General features: G+C 39.4%; 1 protein-coding gene across 1 annotated transcript in view; it reads right to left on the reverse strand.

Annotated features, from left to right (window-relative positions):
• Positions 1-13,813, reverse strand: part of INSC (inscuteable homolog (Drosophila)) — a 138,039-nt gene extending 124,226 nt beyond the window's left edge. The window contains exon 1 of the mRNA XM_017807111.1: positions 13,620-13,813. The gene's annotated coding sequence lies outside the window, so the exon portion shown is untranslated. The remainder of the gene's footprint in view (positions 1-13,619) is intronic.
• Between the last annotated feature and the right edge of the window lie 2,276 nt (positions 13,814-16,089).

A 16,089-nucleotide genomic window follows, 5' to 3' on the forward strand; every position in this document is an offset into this window, starting at 1 on the left:
TGCAGAATGAAGCAAGTGTTTACCATCTCAAAGTCATGAAAGGCTCTGTCATGAAAGAACAAAAAACAAAATTTGAAATATGTGGCCATCCCAGTACATTAAAATATCAAAGCATTTGAGCATGGTTATTGTTACATCTCTGTTAACTGAAAGAAAAATAAACCACCAGTTATCTTGTACTACCTTTGAATAATAAAAAATTAATCAACATCCCTGTAAAAAGTTAGTCTCTTATTAAAAACATTTAGCTTGACAGAGTAGCTCTACAAGAGTAGAAAGCAGTTAGACTTAAAGGGCTGCAACATAGTTCCTCCAAGAGCTTTTGGCAAAAGACAGATTGACATAGCTTTTCAAAATCCCTAGTTAATACATTGGCAAAAGGCAAAAATATTTATACGCCTTTTGTGTAAGGTTTTGTTAAAATTGCATCTATTTTTGAAGCAGATCTTATACATCCAAATCCACGTGCAAATATCCCTCAGTTTCCAGAACACTGAAGCCATCAGGAACCCAGCTAATCAGAGATCAGAGAATGATGAAACCCATCTTCCCACTTGCACTGTGTCATATGTAGATTGCACATTGCCTGAAAAAATAAATAGCAAACCCCTGACAAAAAGGGAAGATAGGGATTTATTCTTGCTTTGCTTTTAGGTACCACATATCTCAGCTTGAACTCTACAAATTCCAGGAAGCCAAAGAGCAAATCAGAACAAACAAATCCAACACAGCAGAGTTTTCCCAGGTTTGGCACAGCCAATCTGCTGTTTTAGCAGTTCCTGTAGGAAGTGGTCTCCTTGCACATCGGTTTTAATTTCAACCTTTGAGACCACTGCCTACTTGGAAAAACATTTTTGTCCTTCTTGATTCCTGGAATCTGTTCTCATGTGGGCCCAAGACTAAATGAGACCTTGAGTATTCACTTTTTTTTTTTTTGCTCCAATTTCTCTCGTAATTACCTTGCTACACATAAGTTTAAAACACTTAACAATGATTAGCAGACCTAAAGTCTTCCTAGGAAAGGTATCACATTATGCACAATGAACTAAATTTTTGTATCAGACACTTATGAAAATTTGGCTTCATAAGAACACTTATCACAGAAACCCCCAAAACACATTTCCTTACCCTCACCACTCCACAGTACGTGATGTGCCACAGCCATTTCCTCCTCCTGAGGATGCACATAATTGTGGTATCTGAGATAATGCTGCAAGAGTGGAGAAATGCTAACTTTTGAAATGGAAAAATTGTAGTTTGTACAGTAATTGCAGGCTATCATAAATGCCAGAGTTACTTAACTGCGAGACAGAAAACAGAGTCTGGCCCCAGTTTGAGGCAGTTAAACTCCACAGCAGTCAAAAGAAAAATAAAAAGTCTTTAACACAAATGCACTTTTTTGTTTTTACCAGAAACTGTGAAGCATCTCAGCTGCAATAAATCAGAGAGTGAGCCAGCCAAACTACAGGTCTCCCCTCCATGAGGATCCTGGTCCTTCTGAGAAGGCAGAAAAGAAAGGGGAGGAAAAAAGAAGAGGAACAGGCACCAACTTGAAATATTCTTTCCAAATGTAGCAGCCATTAGCCAGGTCAAAGGGAGGCAGGCGCTGCAGAGTCAGGCATTGCTTTACAGAGACCTGGAACCGTTACAGAGCTCATCTGGCATTTCAGATATGATCTCATCTCCACCGATGGGCACTTTGTTTATGGAATCAAATCCATAACAAGTAATGAACAGATTGACTTGGCACATAAAGTCACACTTCATTATTTTTCCAAAATCTAGAGTTATAGTTACTTATATTTAGTATATGTAATGGCTAATAAAGCAATTTAGTTAATACAACCTGGAAGCTAGAAGAATACTTTTGCAACACTGTGATGGGTCAGTTGCCTCCTTCAAGCAGATTTTTCCCTCTTTAGCAATATTATTCAATTTTCTGTGTCCCCATCTCATTTTCTTTAAACCAATTACCCTTGTGCTCATTCCTTCAACTTATTTTGCAGTTACCCAGGCTGGGGGAAGGAATAGAGGAAAAAAAAGTATTTTAAGTTGAAAAAAACTCCAGAAAACTTGAATATATTTTTAACAAAGAAAACTTGAGGTAGTGTGAAAAACTCTTTATATATTATCCTTTCATAGGAACTTTTCTCCCCAGGATAGTTCACTGTTCTTATTATTTAAAAAAGAAAAAAGTTCTAGCTCCTTATTCTTTCCCTTCTCCTCTCCTTTCTGACACACTGTATTCACTTTTGAAAGAAATTGGAAATTTTGAGCCTTTTTTGTACCTGGTGTGTTAGCTGTTACAGAGACCTTTCATTAGTAGACTACATAAATGCTACTTGAAGCAATAATGGTGCAAAACAATATTCTAAAGGAACAATTTATTCATCTGATAAGAATTGCTACATTTATTTTCCTTAGAAATAGATCTGATTGATTTAACATTTCTACTTTGAAAGCCTGTTAAACTGCAGTCTGCCTTTGGTAAATGGTACAGAGACTCACAATACTAAACATTGGTTTTGTTTTGTTTATAATAAATGTTTTAATTTCTATTATTTTGTGATGTAGCTTGTTGTGCTCGGGTTTTGACAACTACAGTTAAAATTCCACTGAAAATACAAACAAATAAGGAGAAGGAATTATTTGTATCAATCTCCCTATCTTGTGTCCTAAAAACACAAGATTCAAGAGAAAAGCCAAAATTATACCATACAACATACCATTAAGTGCAAAAGTTGCCAACTAGGATCATAAAGGCAGAAACCACAAAGGGGAACTCAAGGTATAGGGAACCTGATTAATCTCAAACTATTCTCCTGTATCTTCTTGAGGCACAATTGTCAGCCTCTCCACAGAAATAGCTCCTAAATCTGCCACCAGATGTCTGCGAAATAACCCCACTGTAGGAAAATGCACCTTTTTATAAGCAGCTCATTTAGATGCCATGTTTATCCATGGAAACCAACAAGGAAACTGTGAGAAGAAAAAAGAATATTCTTGAGTCAAACAATATTATTTGGATTACATCCTGTCATCAGAAGGTCATTTTTCTGTGTATGTAGATTTTTGGTGAGAGATGGAACAGAACTCTAGTCCATGAGCAGGATCATTTTCAGAAAGTGATTTATAGGATTCTGAAGTCCTACTCTTACTTTCACCTCTAGAAAGAGGCTTTTGTTTTTCTTTTTCTGTCTTAAAATAAGTTCCTAAAGAAAATTGGGTTAAGTTACTTCATAAAGAAAGTAAAATCCTCGCTCTTGTCTATTAGTGCAGTAACAAAACACATAATCCTTAGCACTCAGAAAGCATCCTTCCATCTTTGGCTTTAGTTTGGATGAGGAGTTGTGCATACAACCAGGATGTTTCTATCAATCTTCTTTGAACCTCATCTGCGTTGTTGCCTTGCTCAGAGCAGCATTAAAATTAAGATGGTAGTTTGATTTTCAGTGGTCATCATGAAGGGAGTATGGAGGATCCAGAAACATTAGAAACTTAAATGATCCAAGTGAAAGAGACACCTCTGTCCTCCTCATTTTTCATATTTGTCCTGTTTTTGTTTAAAAACAAAATGCAGCAGTGGTATGTTCATAACTATGACCAAACTGTTCTCCCATTTTTATACTTTATTATGAACAAACTACTCTAACAGGCTGGCAAAGTCCTGGCCATTTACAGCATATCTTTTCTCTGCTTTCACATCTGCACAAAACAATGACACTCAGACCAAAACAAAGACTATTTTTACTACACTGCGACCCTTCAACACCAACAAGACACTTACCAGCACTACAATTTACTGTTACCTCATTTTGGACCTGCATGTAGCACCCAGGCCTGTTTCATCATTGACCTTTCTGCAACATGCATTGGGTCCTGCATGATGTTATTAAAATAATTGTATAAACCCCAACTCAACTTTTGCTAGAGATTAACAGATCCAACAGGATACAATCTTCACTGAACACAGCTATTCTAAAAGTCTTGATGGGAATTTGCACACTTTTTTAGATTGACAGACAGTGGGTGTTTAGGGTCATTTTCAAGACATAAGGGAAAGTAGATCTCGGGGGCTTAGAGAAAGAAAGTGGGGGTGAGGACAGATTTATGCACTCAGAAGAAGAATACTAACTCTAAATTACTTACTAAGGAATTTACAGCATCTGCTGTTTGACTGAAACAAGCTCACAGGTGTTGACTGTATTGATCCTAACTTGGGAACACATTTTCTGCTCACATTAATTATGCCAAGCTTTTTTTTATATATACTCCATTACCCCCTAAAAAAAAAAAAAAAAAAAAAAAAAAATGCAAAAAAAAAAAAAACCAGAAAACATGCACACTTATGTCTAGTTGAGTAAAAAAAAAATAAATAAAATTAAAAATTACCCTATCTTCCAAAGTATAGGAAACCAACCTCTAAGTGGGAATTAACACAAATGTCCATCCCTCCTTATGAAAACTCGGTTGCAGCTTGTAAGTGCAAGGATGGATTCACACATGTAGTACATGCAGCCACACAGAAGCAGTATAACTTTCAAAGTTACACAGGTTCGGGATGTGTGAAGTTTTCTCTCCAAATCCTGCATTTCATAGGCAGTTAATTGCTTCTCCATTTGTAGAGGACAACAAAATAGCAATGAAAGCTTAGAGGACACTTTACGAGGAAGCATATTTAAGATTTATCCCACCATTACTGGACATTATTAATTCCAAAACCACACTTTGTACTTAAAAAAAAAAACCAAACAGTGATTTTCATTTCTTCACCAAATCACCGCATGTTGACTGTCCAGCCAGCTGAGGTTTAGTTTTGTTTGTTTTTTTTTTCTTTAGGTAACTCATTTTGAAACAGTTCAACTGCTTTGCACAAGTTGGTACCTCTGCAGCAGGGCACTCAGGACCATTGCACTCAGTGATTGCTATGGGTGCCAACCAACAGCACTTTTCAGAGGAATACAGCTAGGAAAGGGAAATGTAAAGTTACTAAACCAGCTAATCCTTGACACATGGAACAGAGAAAGGCAGTTCTCTGGCCAAGAAAGTTCTCTCGCAACTGGACTGCAGAAAGGCTAATGTGAGTGATGAGAGTAAGGTGGTGTTTGAGCCAAGAAAGTTGAGAATTATTAAAGTTAAATTATTTGAGCATGATGATGTTTTACATCTGCTCCTCCAAGGTGTTTGTAATGTCCCAAGATAAGGCCCTAAACCCGTCTCTGGATCACAAGTTGTTAAGAAGAAAACCTATATTTTATTAATTCATATATGCAGACTATAAGTAGTAAAACCCCTATATACAGGATAAAATTCTGTAACAGACACACTCACTGTATGCAAAATATGCTATATCATACTGTGGCTTCTTGTTCTAGGACAGAGACTGTCACAGAAGAAATCTCAAGTTCAGAAAAGAGCTTGAGTTCACAAATCACAATTTGTTTCAACATCAACAAGTGTTCAGTTGTCCAGTTTCACTACTCTCAGAGCATACTGATAGAGCTGTCTGCACACCCTTATACCTACACAAGGGAACATTGTATTTTCCTAACTAGTAGCTGTGTTCACATCCACGGGGAGTGCCACAGACCAAGTTTTATCAAAAATAAAAAGCCTGAACTATCTTTTGAATTCCATGTTGCCTATTTTCCAAATTTAACAACAAGGATTTACACCAAGTCTACCAATTACTTGACTTCTCTCACATGATGAGATTTAACCATAAAAGAATCTTCTTTGTTTTTCTAGGTTTAAAACCAGGTAGTGCATGCTGAAAGATATCTATTGCTTACACATTTTACAGGCCAATTACCTGTTGTCGCTTCTGTATATAAATCTGTATAGTCATACACTTATATATACACTTATATTTAAAAGAAAGCCAATCCTAGATCTCTTGTAAATGAAGCTGGTTTTCCTTTCTTATAGAAAGTTTAGTCTCATCATCCCAACACCGCTTCCCACCTGGGCAGTGGCTTGAACAGACAATGATTCTGTAGGCTCTGGTTCCATTCACTTGAAAAGCCACAAACTTGAGCCATTGTTGAGAAAGTCAATTATTCAAAGCTGTGCAGCTTAAGGGTACTTTTTTTAGGGTGTGGTATTGCTATGGCCAGAAGTTTTGGTGGTGCTTTTTTGTTTCGTTCTTTCTAAAGATTAGGTAGCCTCCCCCGCCTTTGCAGTTGTTTGAAGTGACCAAGAGGGTTGGGTGTGAGGGAGAACCACACTCCTAAATATCAAATACACCCCTATCCAACATAAAATCTGAACCAACAAAGACAGAACCATTTCTTTGCAAGTAGGGATGCTCATTGCAGAGCAGGATCAAGCACAGGGTTCTAGATCTAAAATTTTTAAGGCCTTTCCTGACACATGGAAAGATACTTGAATAGAAGATTTATATTTGTCATACATACACAGTTTAAAAGGTCACTCAGCCTGATGGATGGTATACTGGAGACTTAAATATATTTTAGTATTTTGAAATCATTCTCATAGATATCTATTTCAGTTACTGCAAACATTTAGTTTAGAGCATAAATTAGGGTGCTACCAAAGAGTGATTTTTGACCCTAAGCCTCCAGCCTATGCAGATCATGAACCAAGGACAAACTAAATGCCCAGAAGATACAAGTTGCCCTCCCTACTTTTGCAGCCAAGAAGGTGAAAGGATGATCTCCATGGCAAAGCTTGGGCAGCCTCCTGTAACATGCACTAAGCAGCTTGATGTCCCTTAGTCTCTACTGGCAAAGGCTCCCATGGAACAGCAGTGACAGGAGAAGTTTGAAGAGCTCATGAGGTAATGCCCATAGGGAGGAGAGAGTCTGTGGGATATAGCTACAATGCTGTGGAGATACCTTCAAACAACACTGAGTAAGAAGACTCTCAGCTGCCCTGAGAGCTGAGCAGCCAGTGCCCTCAGGAGCATCACCAAAAGGCCTTACTTTACAAGAGAAGATGGTCTGGCTTCAGAGTTGAAATGCAGACCTAGGGGTTGATGTTTCACCATCATCATCTTACTCCACAAACAGTCTTGTTTTCAGCTTAAAAAAACACATCACAGAGTCAAATCCACAGAAACAACCATAGCCATACTTACACAATCTCCTGGTTCATGATAAAAAGCCATGGCCTTCCTTTCGTGCACTGGAGCTGCCCCCTTCTCTTCCTGTCTCAAATTGCTCTCCACTGTAGTGATTAGTTAGTGAGGTGCACTGTCTTCGTGTTTGTCAAGCACCATTTAAAAACTATGCTCCACAAGCTGCTGAACGCAAAGCCCAAACACCAACTTCTGTGTGAAAGGCACAAAAAAGTAGATGCTCCCTTTCAACAGCCACTCCTAAATACTTTCCAAGGTTGGTAATGTAAATCTAACCCACCTGTGCAAGCTGGTAGAGAAGCACAGGTTGTGCTTGTCAGCACTAAACAGCAGCGGAAGGGGAGCAATAAACAAACACAAGAGAAGCTGTGACGGAGAAAAGCTATCCTTCTCACAATCAAGGCGATGGCAAAACTCCCAACAAGAAGCAGTGTTGCATCCTGCATCAGCAGCCAAGAGCTCAGTGCAATAATCTTACTATTCCTGTGCCTTCCTGTGCAGCTTTCTAAAGAAAAATCCCCAGTGCATTCCTTACACAACTTGTCCCTTATCTTCTTACTAGAAACACAAGGAAATTCATTGCTCCCAGACCCTGTACTGTAACGCTGATCACATTTCAGTCCAACTGATAAATAAAGAAAAGCCTTACATAACAGTCTTCATTCAAGACACTTAAATCTGCAGCTTCAAATCCGCTTTATGTACTTTCAGTCACATAAAAGTAACTTTCCCCTGGAAGAAAACTGAGGATGGTAGAAAAAGCCGATGTATTCTCCTGGCCCATTTAACAAATGAAACACTTACTTTCTGTTTGGTGTAAAGTGACAGCTGGCTTATTAGAACTGACACTGATCCTCCCGAGAGGATTTCAGGGAGCGAGTCACACAGGTGAAGGTCAAAACAGCAAAGGAATTAAATGAGGGGAGGAAGGAAGCAGCTTTCTCTTAAGGACAAAAATTAGCTAACAGAAAAGCTATTCCTAATGCGGGCCTCACTGGTTGGAAATACAGCACCTGCAATATGTTCTGTTCTGGAGAAATGCTTCCAAGACACTTTTTTGAATTTAAGTTTTTATACCTTGTCACCAGCCCTGCATGCTGCTGTCAGGACCCCAGTGCAGGTCTCGCCTGCAATAAGGGCTCTGTAAACACAGTCTGTGCCATGTCACTGCCTGACTTATGCAGTGTGAAAGGCAACACGTAAAATATTCTTATTTATGAATCATACATCAATTCTGACATATATGAAAAGGATAATTAACATGGAATGACACATTTTTTAAAGTGAAGGAGATGAAAGACACAGCTGTACTGTCTCGGTGAATTTTAACTCCTGCACCAGGCACACACAGCTGGCTGCAGAGCTGCATGAGTTCTCTGGCTCCCTCAGCAGACCTTCAGCAGGCCAAAGGAATTAAGAGTTTAGCCAAGAGATGATCAGTTTTCACCAAGGTTTGTTTAGCACTCCAGCTTTTGCCTCCCTGTGTTTAGCCCTGGAAATGACCTCCCTGCAGCACTGGGACCTTGGCAGCCACTGTACCACAGCAAAATCTGGGGAAGGAGGATTACATCCTCACAAGGGGAGACACAGAGCTGGTGAGAGAGCGTGTATCTGTTGCATGGCTCTGGAGAGAAATGGGGGTTTGAGCCCTGCCCAGAGTCAGAATTCCTGCCTCAGGCGAGGTATACCATCTTCTTGTGGCAAATCCTTAATGGGAGTTAGAGCCCATATTGCTCAGATGGTCTGACTTTTATTCCTTTTCGTGTTTACTCTTCTGAAATTACAACCGTGAAAATAAATCAGCACATTTTTGCTAACCCTGACTCCACTGCACTGAGAAGGGCGGCATATCTGTGTCCCACTAGACAAATCAAGGATGTGAGTGCTGGTGCACATGAAAATGCTTCAACTAGGCCAATAGTAAATGATTTTGGTGTGAGCCATTCCTTGGGAGACCCCGCAACCAGTGAGTTTGTTCTCCTTTCACACTTTGAGAGAACAGAAGAGCAGCTGAAAGAGCTGAGTTCAACCTCAGTCAGCACAGCTCCCTCTGGAAAACTATTATTCTGAATATTTCAGCTCACTTCCTGCAGTAGTTTTAAGTCCTTCCTAACCAAGAACTCAAAAAGAATCAGGGTGAACTGTTTCTGGCTGAAAGCGACCCATCACCATCTGGGCGTTTTGAGCATTCCTAACAATTCTAGAACTCAGTGAGCTGCATTTGGATTTGCAAGGAGAGGTCACTAAATTAAATCTGGCAGGTGCCAGCACCTCTGGTTGTAATTTCAGTCCTCTCCAGACACGCTTGTATGACTCAAGGTCCCAGATTTAATTATTCTTTCATGTAGATATGACTTACTTAAAACTACGAGTTTTAAGTACTAGTCTGGCCTATCCTGGTCAGAGTCAGATTAATAAGGCTCTACTGAGTACATTAGGGCTCTGCCAGGGTGACAGAGTGACAGAGTCTGGGTTGTGAGCATATAAAACCAGCATAATTTCTCTAGAAGTAGATTTTCACTGATCTCTGTTAGGTCTGACCAAAAAGTTTTCTCTGTAACTCTAAATTATTACAATTTTGATGAGTTGGCATTCTGACATCAGAAATTATCATGTACAGCTCCATGTGAGAGAGCTCAGGACCACCAAAACCTGACTGTTGTGACTTGATCTAACTGAAGATGAAGGTACAAAAATAAGCATGTTTGGGAAGAAATTTTTGACTCCTGAAATGCATCAGGCAAGTAATTTGGTTTATTGAATGCTGTGGTCACTTTTCAGATCTAGGCATGGTATACAGAGCAGTACATAATCCTTTTCCTCCTAAACACAAAAAGTGAGAAGAGAAATGTGTTGTTGAATGGTTCCTCTACAATCAGGGGGGAAATTACAACTATTTAGGCCACCAGACATGGCACAAGTGGCCCTGCATCTCCACAGGAGCTCCTAAGGAAATGTTTCCCAACCATTTCTGGCTGTGCCACAGGTTTTTCCTGCATGACAGGAGACCTGGACAGGTTTAAATTCACAAAATGTTATAAATTTGCTAGGTGACTAAGAGTGACACAGAGCAGGTGTATTATCCCAATATGTCACAACCTTCCCAGAAAAATATGAGTCAGAAATCCAATTTCCAATTTTCAGTGCTCCTTCAAATCACTCCAAGCAGATTTGAGTTGGTTGCCAGGTTATTAGTTTTTGTTTGGCAACACCTCTTCCTTATGCTAACAAGATCCATACAGGAGTGTCTGGATGTCAAAGGTACACTCAGAAATATGCACAGAAGAAAGGTAGGATCTGAGAAGTTTGGCTTAGCCATAAAGTTTTGCAGAGTCTCAGATCTTCTCTTCTGATCTACTCCAATTTCAATCAACAGTTTTAATTCTGATGCTCTGGATAATATGCTCAGCTTGAGCACGTATCCATGGAAGATCCCAAGGAATAGGTATAGGTAATCAAATACATTCCTCGGCTCTGCACAATTTCTATGAAATACCAAAAAAAGCCACTTGCATACTAGTCACACTTAATATAGAGCACTCACTCAAATAACATGCTTAGGTAGAAATGAACTAATAACTAGGTCTAATCTCTTTTAAAGGTCACAAGCCTGCTAAAATGTTTTCAATGCATTTTCAAGCATGAGCCTACCCAAAAGTTGTGGATCTCTTTCCTTCTGCTGGGTTCACAGCACGAGGTGCTTTCCCTCCCTGCAGAGCTTCACCTGCAGAAGTTCAGGCCTTCCTAGGGCTTTTTATTTGCAATCTGATGTCTGCAGAATGAGTGTCTTTCCACCAGACCATCTGTCCCCTGCTACCTCCCACTCCATCGACCTCTGCAGACAGAGGGATAGAGTCCAGAAAACACGGGAGCGATAGCAGGGAAAGAACTGAGCTACTTGACTTGTAACTAAGCACAATCCGTTTAGAAGTCCAATTAGAAAAGTTATGGTTAATCCCTGCTTGGGAGGGAGAGACAGAGACAGGCAAGCAGGCAGGAAGAAGCAAGGAAGAAATCTTGTTTAACAGATAAGAACAACAGTATCTAATCCCAGCTGAAGTTCTTTCCTTTATGCTTAACAGAAATTCACTCCATTGGGTCCTCTGTCCCATTAATTTACTCTCCCAAACTAATCTAGCTTTCATCTGGTGACCTGCATTATTCAAAATGTCTCTTCCAGCAATCAGGGAGAGGGCACAGGTACATGTCCTCTGAATTTCCTTTCAGACAGCACTTCTACCTCTGACGCTCTCAGAGACACCCATGAAGGGCTGAGACACCCCCTACACCCCAAAACATTTCCATATGGACCAGTGCCATGCATTTTATGGCCCATTAACACCAGGTAGCTACCTGGGGAGATGACTGAAGAATGAAGAATGGAGTTAATTGGGCCAGGTACACAGGAGGCAAAAGAAAGTTGGCACGCGGTCTCTCATGCCACTCTAGCTGATTATACTGGTAGTAAACCTTGCACTCTGAGACCACATTTGCTTTCCAGCCCCAAGAAAAATATGTGCTTCCTCCTGTGTTCATTAAGTAGGTATGAAGACTGGTATGCAACTCCTGCAGGAGGAAAAAAGAGCTTTACATGCCTGTGCCATCCTGTATGTGCCTTTCCAGCAACTTTCTTCAAGCTCATTTTATTTTCTCTTTGATCACCAGAAATTTCTGCCAGAAATGACACATTAAGCATTTGGCATTCAGAAAAAAATAAATAAAAAAGGTCAGTGGGTAAAAAGCACATCGACACACAGAATGATAGTCGTAAAGAAACCAGGAGCAATGTCAGTGCCCTTTGGAAAAAAAATTACATAGGCCAAAGGATGACTGCCAAAAAATACTAATATCTTTTATTAGACAGAGCATGTCTTAACCCCATTTTCCTTAATGTTTTAATACACATTTTACCTCATATGACACTGATGAAAATTTAAAGCCAGCTCAAAGAGGACAAGGGTGTATAAAAGAAGCAAAGAAACATTTGGATTTCATCTTTACCAAAGAGGAGGAAACAAATCTTTGTTTGTTAAGGATTGTAAAGTGCTAACAATGTACTATCTATTTTTCAGTCTTCCAAGTATCCTCTCTACATACAACCATGTAGACCTACCAAATCCATAAAATATTTCGTTTGTCTTTTTCTACAGATGCAGCACAATTTCAACCTCCAACACAGTGTGCATGGTTCTTTGTGAGATTTTCAGCAAACAAAATCAAACCGTCCAAGGACTGAAGTCCTGCAACATGAAACTGCAAAAGATTTTTGAAGTAAATACTATATTCATGTGTCAATGAATTCCAGCAAAATTAACCATGCTTATTTACCCATATGCAAAGATCCCTGAACTATCAAACCTCAGATAGGTGGGGTTTTACACAATATTTTGAAAATTAAAACAGATTTGATGTTATTCTAGTATCTATCAGCTTTGACTTTAAACTACATGGTTTATTTAGTTAAAGAGAGCAGGAATACAAAAAGCAGAGAATAAAAAGTTTTTATGAAAATGACCCTATTTTAAAAGGAACCTGGTGCAAAGGACTTTACACTGCCAACACACTTCCACACCCCATCTGGATATAAACCACTTTAAACAAAAAACATAGATATACCATTACAGCTCTTTTTGGTCTGTCTGTAGAAACTGCCACATGTGCAACTGAGAAAAAGTATCTAACCCAGTAATAGCTTTCCCTTTCCAAGAGGAAATATTTGCCTCAGCGTACGCAAGTTTTAGAAATACAGAAATGAGTTCCTAAAGGCTGAGGTATGTTCACTTACCATAGACATCAGATAAGACCATTCGCATAAAGTGAAGATATGGTTCAAAATAAGCAACAACACAAGAATGTGTGCTAAAACACAGAAACACGAGCCTTGAGCAGCAGAAGAAAGCATTCTGAAAAACTGTGTTGTCACATACATATTCACCTCCTTTGTCGCATTCAAAGCATATGAAAGTTCCAGTCCAAAATACATTGGCAGAAAAAGTTGCTCAACTGCTTAAACTTCACATTGAACAGACTCACTACCCTTACGAAGTACCAGTATAGATTTAATTTCACAGACAGCTCAGAAGACTATGGACAAATATTATCACCCAATAGTAATTACCACTTGCCCTCATTTTCTTTCTGCATATACCAACAAATATCCTTTTTCTGCTTTTCCAGCTGAAGCAGCCAATTACCTGCTGTGCATTGTAAGCTCCCGTCCACATTCCCCAGGAAACGGATAAAGCACCGTGCAGCACAGTGAGGAGAGATCACTCAGATGCAAAATAATTCTGAACTTACTCAAAGTCTCTCCACTGCATTTGCAGGCTGAGCTATGTGTTAACTGTATTTATTCACTACTGAAAGACTACATTTTACAGTTATAACCCTGGCAAATACAGAGCATTTAAATAATTCTGGTTTTGCTTATCTGCACAAAGGGGTTTTAGTCTTCTAGCACAGCTGTACACAAAAGAATAGAGTGCCATTTCAAACCAAAACTCTTGAAGTTACTACTTACCAGCTTGTGATTATATATTCAATAAGCCCGATGAGCTGAAAAGATTTCGTTGCAGGAGACAAAAGTTACAAAAAAGGAGGCAAAGTTAACAAAAATGAAAGCAAACTAGCATAAATCCTCTCCTCATTCATCTAGTCAAATGTTCCTGAAGACTAAAAAGAACCTTAAAGAAAGTGCTCTCAGCAAAGACTACATCCTCTTGTCAGTCAAACCCTGCATAGTTTCAGCTAGGCATCCGTCCAAAAAGACATGGAATTATTCTATTTTTGTCTCCCAATGCAAGTGGAAACATTTTTACAGATTTGTGGTGAGGATTTCAATTTTTGTAGTGGTCAGCTAGTAGAGGAATGTAATTAGAGACCCTGATAAATGTAAGGCAGTCCAGAAAGGAGGAACTGGATAAATCTGGAGATAAATAACAATTCCATTACAATACAGTCTGATCTAAAAGCACAGTGATAACTTTTAACGAGGTTAAAAATCCAGATGTGGTTTACTGGAAGAAAATTGTAAAAACTTTTTTTTAAAACAGCATTGTTGTCAGGAGTAGTGGGATAACACCAAATTTTCAACATATGTAGGCTGATCTTTTTTAATGAAATAATTTCAGTAAAAAAATTTAATGATATTATTCAGAGTACTAAAAATTTGGTTTACCACCCATGTTATGTCTGGTATGCCAGTGTTTTTACTCAACACAGCTGTTACCTTAGAAGTACTTCACATGTTGCCTATTGCTGTCTTACAAAATAAACTTTTTAAACTTCTGGCTTTGTGAAGTAGGAAAATACTTTGGAAATTATATGTTTCACTTCTGTTGGATTTAATTTTTATTTTTATTATATCAATGAGAAAGTATGATCATTTCCTGTGTAGGTTCAGTCTGGAAGGTGACACTGGAACTCAGTGAACATCATTACTGATCCATTGAGCTATTCAGACCCGAGACTTTCCTCACAAGGGAAGCTTTTAGTTCAATTCCACAAAACACTGTCATCATGGAGGAGGCTGAACTTTTGTCCCCGCTGCCTTCTCCTCTCTGCTCCAAATTCCTCACCCATTGCCCCTTTCACACTTACTGTTTTGCTCCCATCAATCCTCCTCTGATGTCCTCCATCGCTGCCCTTTTCCATTATGCACTGATACCCCTTTTTAGTCTTGTTTACAGCTCTGAGTTCCAGTCTGCGGGTCCTGCTCACTGAGAGAATGCCCTGCCCTACCTGTCTTAGGGCTTCTCCAGCCACTGCTGCCTGCTGGGTTACCTTCCATGCTACTTCTAAGTGTAGAAATCTCCTTCCTGATTTAGTCCAAGAAGTAAGCTGGTCCTGGCTGTCACCATCCCTCAGGTCAAAGCCTTCATCCACATGCACTAGAAGACATGAGAGAACCACAGCAGTAAGTTAGAGGATTGTGAGGAACAAACAGTACATATTTTAACAGAGAAGAAAAGAAGTACTTGCTGTCCCCCTCTTCTTCATACTTACATGTTGCTTTTTTGCTCAGATGTTTCAAGTTCCCTTACAGTGTGGATGTCCTTGGACATCTCTTACTGCATTTTGAATTAGTCTCTGGAATAACAGGATCCAGTCTTTTTACACTGCTGGACATTATCGCAAAGCAAGCAAGAAATAAGCTCTTCCATTAACATCTTGCTACTTATTTTCTTCTTCCTCAGATCACAGCTCTTGTGAGATACAGCTTTCTACTGAATGAATAGACTTGTTTTAATTTTAGGGATGAAAAAAGGAGATTAAAAAAACCTCTGTGTAGACAGTTGCACGTTGTAGATGGGTACCCACACATTATCAGAAAAGACAACAGGCTATTAAAGCTTCAGCAGAACTAGGAACTTGCTCCCCTTTTGAAACATCTCAGGCACATTAATGTGCAAGTTTCTCTAACCAGGAACATGACATACTACCATTCCCAGGAACATGACATGCTACCATTCCATTCTTCAATTCTCATATTTGCTAAGAGTGGGACAAGAAAATGTGAAGGAGAGAAGCACAAGCTGGAGCTCAGGGATGGAGCAGAAGGGCAAAATGAGCCCTAACTGCTAAGGTGCAGTTCTGCTTGGATTACATTTGGGAAGACAGGATTAGGATAAGGCAGGATTATCTTTATTAAATTTGCCAGCTCTTTTCTTGCTGACATAGGAGTTGAATTTCTCTGTTTAATCCTTAGATACAAGGATACCTGCAAATCTTTCACTGGTGACAGATAGAGAAGACTTTACCTCAGGCAGGGCTGCCCAGGAAACCATAAACTTTCTTCAGGCTCATTTTTCCCTCAGACTTTCTGAATAAGCACAGCTTCATCCACTTCTGGGTCCTACAAGCCTGCCCATATCAGCTCTGGTGCCTACTGATGAACTATTCCCAGTTCTCTTTTACCAAGGAGCCATTTGAATCCAAGCCTTAGCTCAGACTCCTGATACCCTCTCCCATAGTAACACTGTGACTGTTTT

The sequence above is a fragment of the Lepidothrix coronata genome, unplaced genomic scaffold (assembly GCF_001604755.1).
Source record: "Lepidothrix coronata isolate B3197 unplaced genomic scaffold, Lepidothrix_coronata-1.0 Scaffold1, whole genome shotgun sequence".
Taxonomy (NCBI): domain Eukaryota; kingdom Metazoa; phylum Chordata; class Aves; order Passeriformes; family Pipridae; genus Lepidothrix; species Lepidothrix coronata.